The sequence below is a fragment of the Hyaena hyaena genome, unplaced genomic scaffold, assembly GCF_003009895.1.
Source record: "Hyaena hyaena isolate Hyena2069 unplaced genomic scaffold, ASM300989v1 scaffold_304, whole genome shotgun sequence".
NCBI classification, from domain to species: Eukaryota; Metazoa; Chordata; class Mammalia; order Carnivora; family Hyaenidae; genus Hyaena; species Hyaena hyaena.
In genome coordinates this window covers 1304122-1326383 of record NW_024080937.1, presented here as the reverse complement: position 1 = coordinate 1326383, position 22262 = coordinate 1304122, and the positions used below count along the sequence as shown (strand labels likewise).

General features: G+C 37.5%; 1 protein-coding gene across 2 annotated transcripts in view; it reads right to left on the bottom strand.

The window, feature by feature from the left end:
- The window catches only part of INPP4B (inositol polyphosphate-4-phosphatase type II B), a 367571-nt gene that overhangs the window by 333016 nt on the left and 12293 nt on the right, over positions 1-22262 (bottom strand). For both annotated transcript variants that reach the window (XM_039248219.1, XM_039248218.1), the window contains exons 2-3: positions 9096-9214; positions 6954-7070 (exon numbers count right to left, since the gene is read on the bottom strand). The gene's annotated coding sequence lies outside the window, so the exon portion shown is untranslated. The remainder of the gene's footprint in view (positions 1-6953; positions 7071-9095; positions 9215-22262) is intronic.

Here is a 22262-nt window from a genome sequence, read left to right as displayed (position 1 = left end):
CCAGGAATCTAAGGTTGGCTTAAATTAAAGAAATGAATTAATGTCTTCATTACATTAACAGAATAAGTAAGACAAACATTCAAGCATCTCAATATACACCAAAAGAGCCAGGTGACTAAATTCAACACTACTTAGGATAAAAACTCACAGAAAACTACTGATAGAGATAAATTCCTCAATCTGATAAAAGACATCTATGAAGAGCCTACATTAAGATCATATTTAACGATGAAATACTGAACACTTCTTCCTTAAGTTTGGAAACAAAACCAAGATTTCCACTGTCACCACTTCTATTGATATGACACTGAAAGTCCTATGGCACCTAGCTAGTGCAATAAGGAAAGATAAAATGCACTTTGACTGGAAAAGGAAACATAAGTTTTTCATTATTCTCAGGTAACATGATTATATATTTACAAAACCCTATGGAATTTTTTTAAAATGCTGTAGAACTAACGTGTGAATTTTAGTAAGACCGCAGGATACAAGGTCAATATGCAAAAAGCAATTGTTTTTCTGCCTACTAACAAACAAGAGTTTAAAACTATATATTTTTTAATGTTTATTTATTTAAAATTTTTTCCCAATGTTTTTATTTTTGAGAGAGACAGAGTGTGAGCGGGGGAGGAGCAGAGAGACGGGAGACACAGAATCCGAAGCAGGCTCCAGGCTCTAAGCTGTCAGCACAGAGTCCAACGTGAGGCTTGAACCCACCAACTTGAGAACATGACCTGAGCTGAAGTCAGATGCTTCACTGACTGAGCCACCCAGGCACCCCAATGTTTATTTATTTTAGGAGAGAATGAGAAGGAGGGGCAGAAAGAGAGGGAGGGAGAGAGAATGAATCCCAAACAGGTTCCATACTGTCAGCACAGAACCTGATGCAGGCTCAATCCCACATACCATGAGATCATGACCTGAGCTGAAATTAAGAGTCAGATGCTTAATCAACTGAGCCACCCAGGCACCCCTAAACCTGTATTTAAAAAAATACCTTATATGTTATCATGAAAAACGATTAAATGTACCTAGAAATAAGCCTTCAAATATATTATGACCACACAAATATGATCTGAACACAAATGTATTCCTGATAAAATTTAAATACCTAAATAAATAAAGTGATATACCTAGCATATTTAAAGATTAATAAACTCCATATTGTTAAGATGTCCATTCCCTGTAGATTCAACACAATTCCAATCAAAGTCCCAACAGGCTCACTGAAGAAACTGACAAGTTGTTTTCAAATTTATGTGTAAAAACTAAGGCCCTAGAATAGGCAAAGCAAAAACAAAAATCTTGATAAAAAGCACAAATCTGGCAGGACTTATGATAAAGCTACGATCTTTGTGTTATTGTCATGATGCTAGATAAAAAGATCAATGGAAGAAAGGAGATCATTGAAAAATAGACCTACATCTATCAGTAGACAACTGAATTTCTTCTAGTCAATACACCAACTAAATTTAGTGAATACAAAAGTATTTTTGACAAACTGCTTCAATAACTAGATATCCTCATGGGGAAGATAACTTTGATCCCTATCTCATTCCTCAATGTAAAGGTTAGAATGATACAACATTCTGAAGGAAGACACTGGAGAATATTCTCATGACCTGAAGTATAATAATCTTTGGGAGTGCAAAAAACACTGACTATGGATGAAAAGATTGATGAACTGAACTCACTCAAAATTTAAAATCCCTGAATAACAAAATACATCATTAGGAAAATTATAAGGCAAGCCAAAGGGAGGAGAGGGCACTTGTAATACCTATATTAATAAAACCACTTACATCTACATATATGAAAAGTTCTTATATATCAACAATAAAAAGAAAGCCCTTGTTTTTAAAAAAGGGAAAAGACTTGAACAGAAATGATGAATGGCCAATAAGCAAACGAAAAGGTACTTAAAGAATCAATCATCAGGAAAACCCAAATTAATACCCATTAAGATACCACTTCATACTCCCTAGTAGGCTAAATTAAAATGACTGACAACATCATTGTTGGTGGAGTTAACTGGAGCTCTCATACAGAATTAAGAGTAGGAGAATAAAGCCATACAATAACTTTGGAGAACAATTTGGGAGTTTCTAGAAAGGTTAAACAAGCATCTGCACTATGATTTAACAATTTTAACTCCTCAGTATTTACCTCCCAAAATAACAACAAATAATTCACACAAATACTTGTACTCAAATGTTCATAGACATTTTATTCATTGTTGTCAAAAGCTGTAAGTAATTAAATGTCCATCAATAAGAGAATGAACAAACAGATTGGGGAACCACTACAGCATAATGCCATTCAGTAATAATACCACTCAGCAACATAAATGAATCTCAAAAACACGTTGAAAAGAAGATACCAGGCACACGATAACACATATTATATGATTTTATGCACATAAATCTCAACAAGCAAAACAAATATATGGTGATACATATGGGAAAGTTGTTGCCTCAGAGTATGTGAGGTGGTAGTTGACCAGAATGAGACACAAAAGGACTTTTTGGAATGATGGAAATGCTCTGTATCTTGCATTTGCATAGGTTATGTGGCCATATGCAACTGTCAAAGTCATTGAACTGAACACTTTATAGCTGTCCATTTTATTACATATAAATTATACTTCATTAAAATATAAATATGTTCTTTGTAAATATGTACCATTTATCAACGGGTAGAAAGACAGTGAAGTTTTATTCGAAGGACAGAAATATTTTAGAACCCTGAACTACCTGTATATTATGGAATCGGAATCAGTAACTCCCCTGGCAAATTAGGTTACAATGGAGACAGGAGCCTTGCAAAAGTCGAAGTCTGACTGAGCCAGCAAGTACAGAGAACCTTGTAGTACACACAAAAGAAAGGAGAAAACAAGGCCAGGTGGACAAAAGCAAAAGTTTAAGACATAAACTTAGTCACTTCACTACAGGTAATGAAAGCTGTTTTTTCATGATTAGTTGGCCACTTAATTATAAAATTTATTCATACATCTGCAATTAGTTATACGTGCTTAATCTAAGTGCTTAAAAAATTTGGATATTTTACCCTCTATATTGACATATTAACATTTGTTTCTCAATTAATCAATTTTGAAGACCCAAATAAAGAATGCTTTTAAAGCACCAGCTGAAGTAAAAATACCATCACATGGGAGTGAAAACGAGGGCAATGTTAACAACATACGTACACTTGAGAAAAGATAGGATCTTTGACTTGGCCTACTTGAATCTCAATTTCTTCATCTTTAAAATGGACGCGGTGATACTTCCCTCAAAGAATTTTTTGGAGATGAAAGAAGAAACCATACATATTAACCACACAGTGCTTGGTATGTACTTAGTGATCAATATCAATTTCTTTTTCCTTACCAGCTGTACTATATCTTCTATGGAAGATAGAGAAGAAGGCCAGCTTATAGAATTTGTATCTCAATAAGTATAATTATGCCTAACCTTTTAAAAGTCAGTGTAGAAAATCAAGCCAAGTCAAAGTATGCTAAATGTAAATTATTTTCTTTTCCATAGAAAAACACACACACATAAAAAACTTAACTAGACACTTCTGTATAGGTAACTGCACTGGAAGTGAACTTCTTTGGACGTAGAACTCACACAGTGCAATACACTTACATCTAATCTTGATAAGGTCACCTTTTCTGAAAGGTACAAATGAAGGGTTGTTAGTAACTGCCAGTAAAAAATATCTTAGGGCATATATCCTTACCTGAGAAAAATGTTCAGTATGGACACAGGACTTTGTCCTATAAACTGAATATCTAATAAGTTGGGGGATACAGCAAACATTTACTCTAACAACAAAAGGAATGAAGCAATTTGCACTCTTGCAAAATACATAGAAATTCACATTTCTACCATGAGCAAAATACATAGAAATTCACATTTCTACCATGAGCAAAACCAATTCTGTGACCTAATCATGTGTTTGCAAATTGATCGCTGTCCTCAACTCCATGTTGAAAGAGCCTTATTCAGTGTAAGAATACTTACAACTGAATACCAAAACACCAGTTTTGGAAAGAAGAGGAAAAAGGCAAAGTTTGTTGGTGACGTTGTTTTCTTATGTAAATGTCACCTTCTTCTGAGTTTTTTCTGTAACATACGAAAGACCCAGATTCTCAGCCTGATTCCCTAGGGCTAAACACTGTAATACCATGCTAAAAATAATTTTGTCTCTGTTGTTTCAGTTTCTAGGAAGTTTAAAATAAAGCATACAACCAGCATACATCCAGAAGACATGAGTTTCACTATTAGAATTTGGCTTCTACTCTTCTTGACAAATTTTAAGCTTTGAAGTCCCCACCCAACAGCTGGATACTAGAGAGCCCATTCTGAGAAAAAAGGTAATTTCCTCATGGTGAGGAAAGTAATAAAAAAGTTCATTCTAATTTTATATTGGGGCTTATTTATTTATTTTGAGAGAGACAGAGAGAAAGAGAGCATGCGTGTGAGTGGAGAAAGGGCAGAAAGAGAAGGAGAGAGAGAATCCCAAACAGGCTCCATGTTCAGCACAGAGCCCAACACAAGGCTTGATCGCACAACCTTGAGGTCACAACCTAAGACAAGATCAAGAGTCAGATGTGACTGAGCCATCCAGGTGCCCCAGTCACTTTAATTTTAATAATGACCCTATCATCCAACCATAACCTACCTTCCTACCTGCCAAGCATTATCCATCCATCTGCCACAGTGAAGAGATTTACTGCAGTGAATGGGGAGGATGAAGAATGTAGCAGGAGGAAACAACAGTTTTCTGAATCAACAGACTCTTCTCATTCATTATAATGATTAATTACATTTCTGCTGAAGTTACTAAGTAAGGTAATCAATCTTAGGTCCAATGTTTAGAGGAATACAAGAACAACGACTAGTTAGATAATAGTCATATCAAGGGCACAGATGAAAGATTATCATTTCTCTTTAAAAATATCTAATATTAATAGGTATGTAAATGAATATGAAATGGCAAAGTAACAAATTTATTTGACTGATGAACTCCAAGTAATGATAAACTCAATAGGAAAGGGCAAGTACCTTAGTCATCTAACTCAACTAATTAGTATTCAGTTGGTAGAAGATCTCACTGTTCTGGGTCAGCCTGACATGATCAATGATTTGCTAAGATCAAATATTTAAACTACTTTTAAATACAAGCACATAATTCATTAATTTTCTAAAACACAAACATTTTCTCATTTCATAGGTCTTCAAAGTATTATGATCTTAAATTTTTTAAGTTGTTAAGTGCTTATAATTACGAATCGTACTTTAAAACCACTTCCTGCTTCCTCTTCCCACCCTCCCCCACCCCAACCCAAAGAAAATCTTAAGAAATGAGCGGAAAAAAAACTTCCAGGATAAAGACTATATGTCCATGGGAATTATTAGCATATTAATAAACTGTGTTTCTATTTACACTTCCATATCCAGAACCAATTGTTAGTTATTTTAAAGGAGAGGTTATGCTTTAATTAACAGCTCTTAAGAAATGCAACCAGCTTTCATTTACTAAGTGTGTTCAAATTTCACAAGTCGTATTTTACAGCAAGGATTCCAGTTCATCCAATACTTTTATGTGATGACACCTCTGATCAAGGAAGGAAGTCTTTAAAAGACCTTAAATAATTAGCTTCCAGAACAGAAGCCAACAAAAAGCATAATTAATGAGTAAGCGGATTATTGCTAAAGCATTAACATCCATGCACATTTTAAATGAGGGAGAGTGAAGGGGACAGAAACACCTTGGGTATTTAATATTTCTAACTCTGATATTTCTAAAGACTTCACAAACTTGAGAGTTTAGGGAAAACATTTATTTCTGTAACATTGTGTTGCTGTCCCTCTGTCCTTTCCATATTCTCTCCTGTCTGTGCCTTGGGACTCCAGGAAGACTGAATTTGATCATGTGCCTGGAGGAACATAAAATCCCATAGTGGCTGCTTACTTTCCCATCATCCTAATCATTTGCCTACTTACCGTTCTCCTGCACAGCTGTATCTCCTCCTCCCTCTATCTACTTGAACCATAACCTAGGCGAGGGCTGAGTTTAAAGTGATGCTTTCCCCAGACTAGGTATGTGCGATTCCCAAGGTCCAGCAGTGCCCTTTAGCTTCAACAGGAATTCTCCTGGTCCCTAAAGGCCTCGCTGCCTTCCAAGTGTTCCTTGGCATGCGCTTCACTATTGCTCATCACACTGCCATAGCTCCCCTGCCTTGAAAACAGACAAAAATTCATGTTGACCTGAGGGATTTAAAGAAGAGGGCTCCTCTGAAGCCATCTCTTCCCCAACAGGATTCTCTTCTGCCCAGTAATTTTCAGAGTGGCCTCTAGAGGTAGTGCCTGGGTACTTCACTATCTAACCTGGCAGTCTGATACCAAGGGGAAGAGAAGTCAGACCCTTGGGAAGACTGAAGCATTTAGGACAAAAGATCATTGGAACTTTACCTGACCTTCACACACATAGGCCTATTAAACCATCTGCCTAGTACTTCTTGTTATTTTAGCACCAGGAACAACTTCAGGAAAACAGGAGGGAGTTTCTCTCTACTTACTATGTATAAAAAGAAATTGTGAAATTAGAGCGCTTTATCAACCTCCTGTTTTAGAATAATTAAATACTTTAGAATAATTAGATATTCCTTAAAACAACAACAGAGATGTTAACCAAGAGATCAGGCCAGCCTTCCCAAAAAAGAGAAAAGTCTGTCCTGAAAGCTTTTGCTCCTAACCAATTGCCGGTTTGGCACTAAGCCAAGTGAACTGGAGTGGGGGAAGCATCAGGAAACTATAAACATAAGGCGAGCATAAGCACAACATAAATACCCTCTTTGAAAAATGCCCAGTTTTATCCAAAACCCAGTAATTTGGAAAAGCACAACTTCTTTTCCCAAAGGAAAAAGCAGTATAAGTACTTACAGTGTCATGAGACTTATCCTTGACATCATAGACTGTTAGCTTTATTTTGGTCTCCTCATAAATGGGATACTCCGATGGGAATGTGACACCAGTCAAAAACAGTGGGTCTCTTGTTCCCTGTAACAGCAGCAGCAGACAACTTTGATTCAATAAAGCAGCAACTGCAGCCGGCAGCATGCAGTGACACATGAGAGTGCAGAAAGTGTGTCTGAGTCTATTTGTTTTTCTAGGAAATAGTTCTGTTGGAAGAGAGATCTGGATTGCCAAATGATGCTCATGGGCGACAGGAGTCCTAGGGCCCCAGATACCGATATAGCAGTTGATAGTAAACGGTACTACATCAGTGTCAGAGCTGCTAATAGTCTGGAAAAACAACTTATTTTCATTATATGCAGAACCCTTCTTTAGGGTCAGTTGTCAGTCCATCTGGAACACATTTAATGGATTTAACATGGACTTTATACAAAAATCTAAGATATTGACTGATCAAATTAAAATGAAGCTATTTTCTCATAAAATACCATTTACTTCCTTTCTGTAATGATTCAGCTGAAAGCCAAGCTTTGATAATGTCCATTTGTTTTGAGATGTTCAGCTGTTTTTTTTTTCAGACCAATTTGAAAACTAATGAAAGAAACTTCATATGGTGGATTTGAGGCTATAAAATTACTAGCTCAGGATACACCACACAGGATATATTTCAATGCCTCAGAATTCATTTTTAAAGAGCTGACATCCAACATTAAGTTTGACATCTATATTTAAATATGTGTATTGCCAAATATCATTGAGATGTTTGCTACGATTCTGTAAACCAGATGTCTATGAGCTTCTAAAAGCTCAAGTTATTCACTTATTCATTCATTCTTTCTCCTTGTATTCAACAAACACTACTTCTTGTTAGAAGCTCTGCGTTAGACACATTAGAAAAACATAGCCCCAAATAGCTATGGATGTTCAAACATAAACATCTGAAATGTGTCAAAAAATTTCTTTTAAGTTTCGGCAATGTTGTAAAAATAATTAAATTGGAACAATACTTAAATTTTTTTTCATAGAATGAACAATTTTATAATTTAAGTCAAGTTTTTGTTATACAAATGAGGCTATTTTTGTTAATTCAACTACAGCATTAACTACGAATTATATCAGCATTGGAACCTAAAGTTTCCAAAGGGAAGATTCAAGGTTCTGTGCAGGATCTGGATCATTCCCATTAGAGAAATGAGTAGAGTTCAGTCTGAATCATTTATTCCAGCAGCCAGGCACGGGTCAGCATTGAGAAAACCCGGTCTGGGGTAGGCTCCTTAGTTCCTTAGAGAGAAATTCCTCATTCAAAACAGACAGGGCTTACAAGTCTGAAAAAAAAATCATGCAGAGCTAAGGACTTTAAAGTACACTTTCTTTAGTCCCAGATATTCAAGTATCTCTTATTCACTAAGTTCATGAAATATGTGTGACGAGAACAAAATAATCAGAAGGGAAACACTTCCTCTTTTGAATCTAATCCAATACAATAACAAGTTTCCTCTCGACACATTTTGAATGTATATTAGTAACAATAAATGTAAATAGGAAATCTCTCATCTGATGAGTAATATTTACACCCTTTAGCTAGAAACTTTACAGTTAATGAAATTAATCATCTACCTTTCTTTGAAAAATATCATACTTTAAAAACACACACACAAGTAGCAGAGAATATAAAGTTTCCATGGCCAGACTGAAGAACATAGGAAAAAACAGAAAGGGCAAAAACACTTAACTTCTCGGGGTACCTTATGACTCTCCTTTTTTCCCCAAAAAAGTAAATATTCATTCAATTTAATTTAAAAATCTATTTTTTTCCCTACTTGGTGTTCTATTTAAGGATTCAAAGTGGGATTTTTTTTTCTATTTACTAAAGAGACATAAGGTCTTTTATGAAAAAAGGCAAGATCTTCTCTCATCTGTTTATGCTGGTAAGTTACCAATGCATGCTTAATAACCTCAGGTATGTTTTCTTAAATGACAGAGGGTAAGTAACATAGCATATCTAGAGGCCAGAAGCTGACTTATCTCAGCTGTTTGCTCAAATCCAGAGAGAGGCTGAGAGAGCGAGAGCAGAGCAGAGAAAAGCAGGCACGCAGTGAGCTCACTCACCTCCACGATTTCCGTGCTTGAGTATCTTGTCAGACCCTGCTCCGCGGGGTGGATTACTGAGATCTGCACCAGTGTATTCAGCTTTCGATCACGAACAGGAGCCACAAGATCCTTGCATGCTGGCAATGACAGAGAAAAGAGAAAGAAAAGAAACTAACACCATGTCTCAGGGAAAACTTCTCTCTGAGTTGAAGTAACTTAGCGACAGCGCTGAATGAAATCTCCCGGGACGCAGGCTGATTTTTTTTTTTTTTTTTTTTTTTTTTTTACAGAGGAAGTCCCTTGGAAGTACCTTACAGAAATAGGAAGTCACGTGTTGCAGAGCTGAATTGAGAGTTCATTTCCACTGACCACATTTGCCGCTCCTGCTAGTCTGGACAGCCCTGGGATCGCAGCTCTAATGTGTGACTATGCACACACAGCTCAGGGACTCTAGGGACTTTAATTAGTCACTAAACCCTGGGCTTTAAATCACACTGCCGGACAAAGTAAGCTGAGCTGGGCTATATCCGGGAAACCTTACGCTGTTCCTTATTGACGTTGGCTGGATTGGTTCAAATGTACCAGTGCGCCCTGGGTCCTTACCTGTCTATTGGCTAAAGCTGGCCTCCTACAATCATACACAGTTTCCCATAGAAACTGGGAAGAGATGCTACACTGCCAAATCAGCACACAAGCCACAAGCCAGAGGCAGAGGAGGGGTTAAAAACACCTTCTGGCTGGGATACCAGCCAAGTCTGGGAAGCAGAAATGTGGAATAAGGATGGGTTAATTCTTGCCCAGGGGCAGCAAACTAAGAACTTTCCCTTGAGACACCAGGCTCAGATTACAGACTCTCATCACCATACCATATTTACCTGAATATCTTCTCCTCCCACATATCATCCCCACAACATGGGGAGGGGGGTGGAATCAAAACTACATTCCTTTTCAGCATGTCCACCATCTCTCACAGTGCTTTCTCCCCTGGCTCTGAAACAGTATTTTCACCACCTGGGGCTGGACGGCTAAGTATGATGCAGAGGGTCCTCTCCAGAAGGGGTTCAAGTTATGCTCAGTTGGAGGCCTAAGGCTAGCTGGGGGAAACTGGGCTCCAGGTCCATGACGACCGTGTGCTGGGCTCTATACCATCCTTGCCCCGCACTTCTGACTGGTGCTGACTGGTACAGGAAGGCACAGGAGGACGGATGCATTTAACCTATGTTGTGTCACTGCAGCAATTTACAGGACCTTCATCCACTGGGACAGAAGCACTACGGTTTAAATCTGAAACTTGAAAGCGGAGGAAATTATAAATGTAATTATCACCTTCCAGTGGCTCACTGATCATCTGATTTATAGAAGCAGAATGGGATAGAGGAAAAAGCAGGAGCTTTGGAACCAAACAGGACTGATTTTTACCCAATTCTACCAGCACAGCAGTACTGGGCAAATTATTTGCCTTCTTAACTCTTCTTGCCAGACTTTGAGATTCTTTTGTTCCTGTATGGTATTTTGTCATGATGTTTCCTTACTTAAACCACCTCTATTTAAATGCCTCTATCAATACAGGAGAGGTCAGGAAAGCGTGTGTGGAAAACATAATAGCTACAATTTAAGACCTCCCTGTTTTTGAAGCATTTTGTTCATTATCTTTTTATTTCTCAAAACAGAACTTGGACTTATTATTTCAGTATCACATATTAAAAACTAAAGGCTTAGAAATATTAATTGCTCACATTGACATTATATCATTCCCCATTCATTCCATTCTTTTAAAAAATTGTTTTTATTTTTATTTATTTATGTTTTTTTTACAAATAGTTTATTGTCAAATTAGTTTCCACATAACACCCAGTGCTCATCCCCACAAGTGCCCTCCTCCATGCCCTTCCCTCCCTCCCTCCCACATCCATCAGTCCTCAGTTTTTGTCAGCATTCAAGAGTCTCTCATGGTTTGCCTCTCTCCCTTCCCCCCACCATTTCCCCCCTTCTTCTCCCCCTTGGTCCTCTGTTAAGTTCCTCCTAATCCTCCCATACGTGCAAACATATGATATTTATCCTTCATGGATGGACCTTGAGGGTGTTATGCTGAGCAAAATAAAAAAAATTTTTAATGTTTATTTATTCTTGAGGGGGGAGAGGGGCAGAGAGAGAGGGAGACACAGAATCCTAAGCAGGCTCCAGACTCTGAGCTGTCAGCGCAGAGCCCAATGCGGGGCTCAAACCCACGGGCTGTGAGATCATGACCTAAGCTGAGGTTGGATGCCTAACCAACAGAGCCACCCGGGTGCCCCAGTTCCATTTCTTTTCTTGGCATCCTGAATTCCTCTCCTGTACAACGACACCTACCTTTGGAAGACCCACTACCATAATTCTTTACTGTCCAACCCAAGAGATCTGCAGTTTTAGGAAATACTGATGTGAGGTTTCAATGTCAACATATCTCCGGAAGGGGAAAAAAAAAAAAAGCTAGATTTAAACTTTCTTGTTCTTTAGTGGTTACTTTGATCATTTCCTCTACTTGCCTTACAATCTATTTAACTTCATCACTCATTTGTTTGGTTATCTGTTCAGGGTGTCCAGCTTTCTCTCCATTTACTGATTGATGTTGACTACACCTGTCCTTGGATTTTAAAGCTGGAGTTTGTTTGCTTCAAACACATGCATCTTGCCCTCTTTCTGCTTGCAGCCTCATCTCTGCCTTATGAGCTTTTGACACCTTTGTTCAAAATGAGTTACTCCTTTTCAGATTTCTTATCAAGTTGACTGTGGGCTGTGGTTATTTCCCAGAAGTGAGCAGCTATTCTCCGTTTTATCAGAGAAACACTCAGACTTACTCCTAATAAAAACAGAGAAAGTCTTCATTAAACTGAAGTGTTCTTTCCAACCCAATTTGCAGATATCCCAATACCGAAGAAGTAAAAACAACAGTAATGGCACTTTGGTTCCTTTATATTCCATATCTAAAAACAAGCACAAAAAAACAACTACTAACGTCATACCTTGGGCAGTACCTATCTCTTTTCTTCCCAAAAGCCCAGGGAATTTTCTGTTCCCTAATACTTATGCTGTAAGATATCATGGAAAGACCCGGAGACCAGGCAGAATTCCTGAGCTGTATTCCTAGATTCCTTGTTTTCTATTTCTGTGACATTAAGTCACAAACTCTTGAACACTTGATTTCTTCATCTGTTTACCTATCTCTTGGGGTCTAGTTGAGAAAGGCATTAGTGCCTTTTTATGAATGGATTTTTCTATGTAAAACTTATCAATATCATTATACTAATATTTACCAATATTCATATCAATATTTACCAATATTTAGTGTTTTCTCATTCTGTAAAATGGTTTTTTTATTGACTCAATCTTATTCACATAGCTCCTTGAAGGCTGTCACCAGGTCCAATATTTCCTTGTAAATACCAAGCCAGTAGGTGAGTCACTGTATTTCAGATCGGGAAACCCATACACACCATGCATCTATATATCCTGAAACTGTCCCACTGGAGGGTTGATAAATGATGAATGATTGGAGTGCTTCATGGAGATATTACTCATTTGGCCACTATAAAGTTTAACCTGCATAGGAGTTATTTGATAGCCAATAAAGAAGCCTAAAAATTCTATTTGTCAATCTTCCAGACATACTTGCCACATCCCATTACCCAAACAAAACTCTGCTCTGCATACATGGCCTTACTTGACCTGTAAGACTAAAAGAGTGCATTAAGTTTTGCTCCTGTTGTTCTGTTTTATTTCTTTAAGAATTTCTTGAATCAAATGCGCAGTTAATGAATGTCTCTCTGCAATCACACGCGCACACACACACACACACACACACGTATATATTTTTTTATTTCTTCCTTTTTACTGGTTTTGTTTTAGACTGAGCTATTTAAAAGTATTCCCAAAGTCCAGAAGAGTTTAAATACACAAGCTGCTACTAGGTTGGGATTCAAATGTGCTTATGTCCACTGAATAGACTGCTTTATTTTTTTACCAAAAAGGGAAAAAATAGCTATATAGAAGTAATGAAAAAAGCCTATAATTTGAAACTTGTCTTTATAAAAATAAAATAGCGTTGAGCTACTATTTTATGTTTCTGCTAACTTTGCTATAGTAATTAGCAACATGAGGGTTTACTTTCTATTGCCAGGGATTTGAATGAAACTGGCGTCCTCTGCTCCGATTTGTACAGGAGTCAGACAGCCCTCAGGCTATGGTAGGGAATCCTCAGTAGAAGTGTAAGGATAAAAAATAATGGAGCATCAATATCTCAAGGGAGGGCTGGGCACTGAGCAAACTGGAAAGCCTATGCTGTGTTAGCAGAGGGAAACTCTATTTAAATTCATTGCCCAAAGAAATGAAAGCCCACTGTGGCTTGATCTGAGGATTTGTCCAGAGCTTGAAATCCCAGTCACTGTGTAGGCTAATGCTCTAAGAATCACACAACAAATATATCTGTGACTAGATTTGGCCTAAGGACCAGAAGTTTCTAACCTATGGTCTAGATGCTCAAAGCTACTAGTTGGATTCTTGAGACAGCACAAATCATTTTTGCTCCTGTAGTTCTAATATTTGAGGTTCCAGGAGTTAAGGGGGGCAGTGGTCTTCAGAGTTCTTGTTAAGTTAAATATTCTCTCTACCCAGAAATAGTTTTCATAAAATATCTATTTTTGTTTCATTCAGCTATCATTTCTAAATCATGTCAAGTCTCTTGAATCCATAGATTCTTTCCGTCATTCTAGCTAACTTTGGCTGGAAGACTAAAACTGTCTCTTGACTCTTCTATCAGAGAGTTCAGTCACAGCAATAACCATCTGACACAGAACACAACTGTTTGTTTAAGTGCCTTCGAATTCAACAGCATTGGCCAAATCCTAAGGTTCTAAGACCCGCATTGGATATGGAGTCCACAGATAAGCAAAGGCGCCTGCCACAGGATTTCACAAGAGGAGCGGCATGAGCCACAGGGCAGTGTGAATTCACAGTCAACTTCAAGCATCTACCCCTTTCCTCTTAAGAACTCTTTCTTCTTTGAAGTCAGGTCATTTTTCTTGCTTCACACCATTTTATCTATTTTCTCGTCATTCACTATTACTGGCATCGAACAAAGTTTATCCTCTTTCCTTCAGAACAAAGCAATGGCGACAAGCAAAGGAGATGGGGGCAGGAGACTTTGACAAGAATTTCCACATCTCTATTTTCTGTTCTTACATTAGCAAAAAGAAAGTTAAGCTTAGAGGAGAAACCACACAGTATAACATATAGAATGTAGAGGAATAACTTTTTCACTTGAGATAAAGCTGTATTTGAAACCTGGATCTAGTCTAAGGAGTTATGTTACTTTGGATAAATTATTTCTTTGAGTCTCTATTTCCTAATCTGTAGAGTGGACTTAAAAGGACACATTTCATAGATTTGCTATAAATATTATATAAAACAATGTATGTAGAATGGTAGGCACATTAAATTATTATTACTAACATTAATATGAATGTAATTATGCATTGATGCAAAATTGGATTTTATCTATCCAATATTCTTATGGTAGTTATATGCTTGAGATATTCCAGGTTGGCCCTAATTTGGTATAACCTTATGGTTCTTCAGTAAAAGAATTTTATTAAATTTATAGCTGTGATTTTTTGGTAACTCCTTGTTTTCATATATATAAATAAAAATGTTTAAAATCCTTTTACTGGATTATTTGTTAATTTCAGAAATCATAGGTATCATTAAAATGTTTTCTTCTGTGAAATCAGATGTGGACACTGACACTCATTCATTTTACCTATGACTAGGAACTTCCAAATAAGAAGCAAAAATAACAGAAAGACTTATTTTTTGTCTTCTGGGCAGAGGAGCTACATATAAATAGTCAACTCACCCTATAAGCAGGGATTTAGCTGGGAGGTTAGTGTTCCTTTATACAGAGAGTGATAGCTCACAAGGGAGGCATTATCTAATACCTGATATGTCCCAATGGATTATGGGAAGACTTGTTCTTCTGCTCTGTATACTTCCTTCATCAAAAAAGGAAGACTGCTGGGGCACCTGGGTGGCTTATTCGGTTAAGCGTCCGACTTTCGCTTAGGTCATGATCTCACGGTTCGTGGGTTTGAGCCCCGCGTCGGGCTCTGTGCTGACGGCCAGCTCAGAGCCTGGAGCCTGTTTCAGAGTCTGTGACTCCCTCTCTCTCTGACCCTCCCCTGCTCATGCTGTCTCTCTCTCTCTCCTAGAAATAAATAAAACATTAAAAAAAAAAAAAAAGGAAGACTGCTAATGCTAATAAGTCTTCCTTTTCTTGCAATTAAAAGTAAATGTTATAGTTAGAACCCAATATAGCCTAATGGAAGCCTATCTTTTCCTCTGTTGAAATCTTACCTCTTGTACCCTCTACAGACTCTTCATAGTGAAAATGGAAGAGATAAATCCGTGCCACTCAAGGGCAAAAAAGGCCAGGGCACACAGGATGGGGGTATCTTGACTAGAAAGGCAGCCTTGTACAAACAGAGCTTTAGAGAAATAACCATCTGGCTTCTAGGCTCCCTCAATAGCACCATTCTTATCTTACTATGGCTAAGAGAATCAGCCACTTCCCCAAGGCTGTGAGAAAGACTCTTGAAGCCCAGAATACAGTGTTTTATTTACTTCTCAAATTTTTGTTTGGTCAGGTTTCTTAAAATGTCACATACATATCTTTCTCCTCACATTCCAGAAAATTAGATGCCACTAATCCACTGGACGTGCCAATTTAGGTTATGTTTCCAGTCCAGAAAATTACTGTACTGCATTATATGTTTTCACAGTTACCATTATATACTAGTGACTAAATTTAGATTATATAAATTTATAACATACATTTAAAAATGTATGTACACTTAAAAAGCCTCAAAGCTCCTCTTTCTATTGCTTTGCCAGTATAATATGTATAACCTACTTTCCTGTTTTTACTCTCTTCTTCCTTTCTGTTCTTTATTCTTCCTTTCTTTCTGGAATTTTAAGAAAGAAATTTACTGAAGCTTAGGATACAGTTCAGACCACTTGAGTGAATTCAGAAGACAACACTGAGTTGTTCCCAGGGCACTGCATTCCATGATAATTCGATTGTGCACAGGAAAATGGCAGAATGCACAGTGTCCCTGATTTGGATTAATATCCACACATTGAGAATTTCCTGAACAGTTGGGAATTCTATATTCACTTATATTTTCCTAAGGCTACTCCTCAGGCAAATGTGGCTCTATATCATACTGATTGATTTATGGCTATTAATGTATACATTCTATGTGCATCCAGTATTTGTAAAATCTTTAAGAGTCTTTAATTCATTGACTCTAGCATCACATCTTGTCATCCCTGTTCATTTTAGTGTATTTTCACCTAATAAAGCCTAATATCTATAATTTTATATAGGTTATAAAATTATTATTATTTTATAATTATAATTATAATTATTATTCCTTTTGTTCTCTTTCCTGCCATCTCACATTTCCTCTAACATATGTTTCTCCTATCACTCTGCAAGGTGAGGTCATTGAAGTCATCACTGCATATTTATAAGACTTAGAACATTAGGGTCAGGAATACCTTGCTGTGAACCCACCACAGCTCTTCCTTCAGTTAAGTAACTGTTTTTAAGTCCTTATAGGGATAAAATAAAAATGTGTGGTTTCCCCCTTAACTATTGTATGGGGGATTTTAATAAACACATACTTCCCTAAAAAGTATGTGAACCATGCATAACTGTCAACATAAGCAATATTTGTTGGAAAAGTAAAAAGTGTATAAAATTTGACACTATTTTTTTTCTTTTTTGGTTTTACTTTGTCTTTTAAGGCAATGTGTTAAAAAAAAAAAAAAAAAGTCCCAAATTGAAAATCAGGACCTGACTTTTCAAGGGGATGACATAAACCAACAGTACTAATTTTAGATTGTTTGAAGGTCAGGGATAAACAGCAGTTCAGTGTTTAAGATTGAAAGATAAAAAAATAAACCCAACAAATCAATGCACGCGTGTGTGCACACGTGCACACACACACAGAGGGAAAAAAGCATTCTTCCTAATACAAGAATTTTTTAGACATACTGAAATAATGTTGTATTTTTGGCTTCTATACCACCATAAGAAAATATAAATATATAAATTTTAAGGTTGTTCTCACTTAAGATAATATGTGAAGTGTGCAAAGAAGATGGGGGTTGGGGGAAGCACAATGCATTACATACTAACTATGTGTCAAGTGGCATTGGACATAAACTTGGCTTGTGTTAGCACATGTCCAGAACAATATTGTGCTTGTTGCTGCTTCACAGTTCCACTAAATTGCATATCTATATGGTGTTTTTTACTAATCAGTCAGATTTGTAGATCATAACATGTGGCTCAAGGATGAAGCCTGTTATTTATTTACTTGTTTTTTACCAATAGCAGAGAGTATTTGGGAGTCTGATTTTTTCCCCAATAACATCATTCTTCTCTGTATGTTCCTCTGCTTGTTCAATGGTGATTTCGCTTTTGTAACAAGAATTTTAAGACTCTCAATATTCCAATAATAGAATCCAAATAAAACATGAGGAAATGAGGAGACTAATGCTATGGGGAGGAAGCAGATGATAGAGTGATTGAAGAATATCAGTAATAATCTTCAAGAGTGAATTTAAAAGATTCTGTTGTAGAAACACTGCTGTAGAATTCTTGCTACACTGAGATTTGAGCACCACTGCTCCTAAATTTCATGACAACTCGTTCATTTATAAATTAAATTGATCTCCTTCATGCAAAAAGCTAGATTCACATTGTTGGGAAAAAGGCCCTGAAATAAAATGTTTTACTTTTCTCTATAACAAAATGATATGAAAATATGCCACTGCATTCTATGTGTACCTCTGTGTATGTTAAATAAACGTGTTGGCCTTTAAAAAAAAAGGCTGAAAAGATGAAATTCACTTCGTTAGTGTGGAACGTTACACATATGAAAATAAACTACCCACTCAGTACCGATTTTGAATTTAAGTATCATTGAAGAATCTAGAGAGAGAGAAAAAAAGAACCTCTTCCTGGAACAATGGTGCTCTCGGGAAATGTTCTTTGATTATCTGTGCTCTGGAGCAGTGAAGATACCAGCTGTGCAGAAGACAGCATATTTGCATATAAAAAGAACAAATTTGGTTCAAATCACTGTTGTCAGTTCCAGAAGACACTCATTCACCAGCTTGTCCCCAGCTCCCTCAGCTTCTCTCCTGTCAGTTCTCAGAAAATACTATTTTTTCTTGTTTTCATGAATACTACCTAGATGACTGAGACTCCGTCCTCAAGCAACTGAATTAAAAACAAGTCTGTGTACTCATGTCTTTTCCAGTCTCAGTGTCCCACCCTATATGCTGAAAGCCCCAAACTGGCCTGGCATCATCACCTAACACTGTGTGCAGACGTGGCTTTTTGGTGTGCATTTGGTGTGCAAGCTCCAAATCCACGTTCCACTTCAGAAACAAGTGCTTGCAGCTTTCTGCTGCTCTTTTCAGCAGGAACATATGTGCTATTTAAGAAAGGATGAAAACGCTATTCTAAGAATGGAAGCAGGTCCCTCTGAATACTAAAAGAAATAACGTGAGTCAGTTAATGGAAATCTGTAGCCTTAGAACTAGGATCAGAAAAGTTAGAGGAAATAACACAGAGAACAGCCTTAAGCCTTTTATCTGCCCAGAGGCCAGGATGATAGCATTATCTCAGTACTATCAGTTTGACATGGGAGCCAATAGGATTCCTATCAGGACAACCAGAGATGCCTTCAATGGATCCAGAAGAGCATGTGGGTTAGTGAGGAGGGGCTGCTTACCTTCCCTGTTTTACCTCTCAATCAAAAGATGAGGCCAGGGTGGCTGGTGGAAACAGGTCCAGAAGCGGTGGCAGAAAAGTCAGAACCTGAGTCACCAGAGATGGATGGCTAAGAGAAGTGCACTCAGAGTTGTTGAACTCTAACGACTCAGAATGATTGATGTCTAGGAGGTATTTGGGAGTCTGAGGACAAATGAAGGAAACTGGGGCCTGGAATGTGGCCTTCAGGGGTTGACAGTCTACTGAAAGAATCCATTTGTTTGGGCAGGAAATAGCAAGCGATCTGGAAAGCAGTTGTTCAATCTGGAGGTCTCCACACAACACATTTACTCATGGTCTGGCTTTCACCAGATCCTTAAAAAGGCAATTTTTAGACACGCTTTTCCAAACCAAAACATTTTAGAAGAATTGCACTGTACATATTACAACTAGAGGTTTAAATTTTAAAAGGTGGTGCTTAAATTAAGGTAATTTTTAAAAACTTCAGTAATATTTTTTATAAATGTATTACAGTTGTATCTATATGTGGAATTAATACTTTTGTTAATGAAATTGCTATCAATTCACTTTAAAGTCAAATCTTTTACAAGTAGATTCAAAGTATTAAATCAAAGCCTCACATAAATAGAAAATAAGAGGGGGAAAGGGAGAATGGGAGGAAAAGATCGTTCTGAGGGGATAGCCTCTCGTTTCACTGTCTCCATGTAGCATATCATTTGGGGGAAGACAGTATTGAAGAGCTTGAAGAATGTAACTCCCTACTTTTCTTGACTCTCTTGAGTCAATCATATGTGTGATTTTCCTGTAGACAAAAGAAAAATTTCAATATTCATGTTGAATATGCAGCTTTAGGGGTGTCAATTCTCCCATCACAAGATGGTTGACTCACCGGAAATAAAACAGATACAGATAAGCTAAAACTAGAAATGACTAGCAATCCAGGACAAGAACAAGAGAAAGGAGACAGTGAGTGTGTAGGTGAGAAAGCAAATGTGGGATAGCTTGAGGGCAGGAAGGGTCTAATTATTCAGAGCAAGATCCACAAGTTCAACCACACATGGAAAAAGCATAGCTCAGACAGTTTGAAAGTAACAGACAGCGGTTCTAGGAGAATCAGTGTTTGAGGGAAACAAAAAGTATAGTTCTTAGAAAAATGGGGATCTCCAGGGAGAACACCTCAAACCTAAAGCTCAGCAGAGCTCCTGCTAGCTGAATGGAGCACTTCAGGGCCCTGGCTATAAAGGCAGTTTCAGAACAAAGAAGTAGTTTACACGACCCAAATTCAAAAAAAAAAAAAAGACATCTTCTCTACTCTTCCAGAGCATGTGCTACACTAGGTAAGATAAAAATATGAGACACCTTCTGTTTGAGGGTTTCCTTCAAGTTCTTACTTGCTGTATGGAGTAAACTGCTTAAGTTTCCCAGTCATGGATCCCAGTCCTGACTCGGTGATGGATTTGTTATGGAGTTTCCATATCCTCATCCTGAAATGGGGATAGTAACTGTAGTTCTTCTCACTGAGGGTTTGTGAAGATCCAATTAAATATGTGAAAAAAAGATTGAATTTCTAACGATGTATAAATAACATATTTCTCACTTTCATATATATTTGCTCATACACCCTGTGAAAGTAAGAATTATAACCCCCAATTTACACATAAAGAATCAGAGTTTTAGAGAGGGTAAGGGCTTAACCGAAGACAATAGAGATTAATACCATTAAGGGATCACTTACACATCTAGCATCATTCTTAGTGCTTTAAGTATGCTACCTCAGCTTAATCCACCAAACTCCCCAATAAAGATGAATTGTTCAGAGTCACACAGGCAGCCAGTGGCAGAATCAGGATTGAAATGCTCTCAGGATGGCAGCCCAGCCCATGCTCTCAAACACCGTCCTTGTATTGCATTCTCTCGGGGTTCCATGGTATAGGCTGAAATGTAAGCTCAAATCTTTGAGACCTATTCTAGTCCATTTCCACTATGCTAGCTGTGTGTTATGCTTCCTGTTATTTGTTTACATATGCCCTTAAGAACATCTCTATAAGAAGATTGCTTTCCTCAGGGCTTCTGGGTGGCTCAGTTGTTTAAGCATGCAATTCTTTTTTTTTTTTTTTTTTATGTTTCATTTATTTCTGAGACAGAAAGAGAGAGAGAGAGAGAGAGAGAGAGAGAGTGTGAGCAGGGGAGGATCAGAGAGAGAGGAAGATATGGAATCTGAAACAGGTTCCAGGCTCTGAGCTAGCTGTCAGCACAGAGCCCGAACTGAGGCTCGAACCCACGAACCATGAGATCATGACCTGAGCTGAAGTTGGACACTCAACCAACTTAGCCACCCGGGTGCCCCAGCATCCGACTCTTGATCTCAGCTCAGGTTATGATCTCATGGTTGGAGCACCATCTCAAGCTGTGTGCCAACAGTACATAACTTGCTTGGGATTCTCTCTCTCCCTCTCTCTCTGCCTCTCCTTCACTCACTCGCACACACACACTCTCTCTCTCTCAAAATAAATAAATAAGCTTTACGAAGATTGCTTGTTTTATGATGCTGTCATAAAACCAGAATCATGATGTGTGTTTGTGAAGAATTTTAGACATAAAATTCTAAACAAGTAAGCAATCACCAGCTATACAGTCTAGTTACAGAAAGCCCTTGTTCAGCTCAGCCTATAACTGATTCTTCCGTCAGTTATTTCTAGAAGAACTCCAAGGGCAGTAAGGCTCTATCCTTCCTAATATATAATTTTCTAATAACAAAGAACCAATGATTAAATAAAATATTTATTGAGAATTTTAAAATGAATATCTTTTTTACAAATAATTGTGTCATCAATAATTATAAAACATTTCAAGGGTATATCTAAAAATATACATTGACGTTATGAAGAAATAGGAGAGGGAAAAAGCAATGGCGTTGATGTATGCATTCAGTTCACAGATATTTATCGAATGTCTAAATGTGCCCAGCATGATTCTAGGTGACAGTTTCACAGCAGTGAACAATAAAAGAAGTTCCTTATCTTATGGAGCTTGTACGCTAGTGGGGCATGAAGTTTAAAATAATAATATTGTGAGAATTTTAAACAGGGTGTTAAGCTGAAAGTTGAGGAGTGTGGGGGGATCATGAAAAGTTTCTCTGATAAGGTGACATTTGAGCTGTGACCTAAAATGTACCAAGAAGCCAGTTAAGGGGAACAACAAATGCAAAGATCCAGATATTTGGCTTGTTTGAAAAGCAAAAAGAAGACCAAAGCTGACAAAGAATGAGCTAGAAGGATAAGCATAAGTATGGTGAGAATGTCCTACTCCTCAAAATCCTTGTAGAAAGTGGTTGGATATTTCAA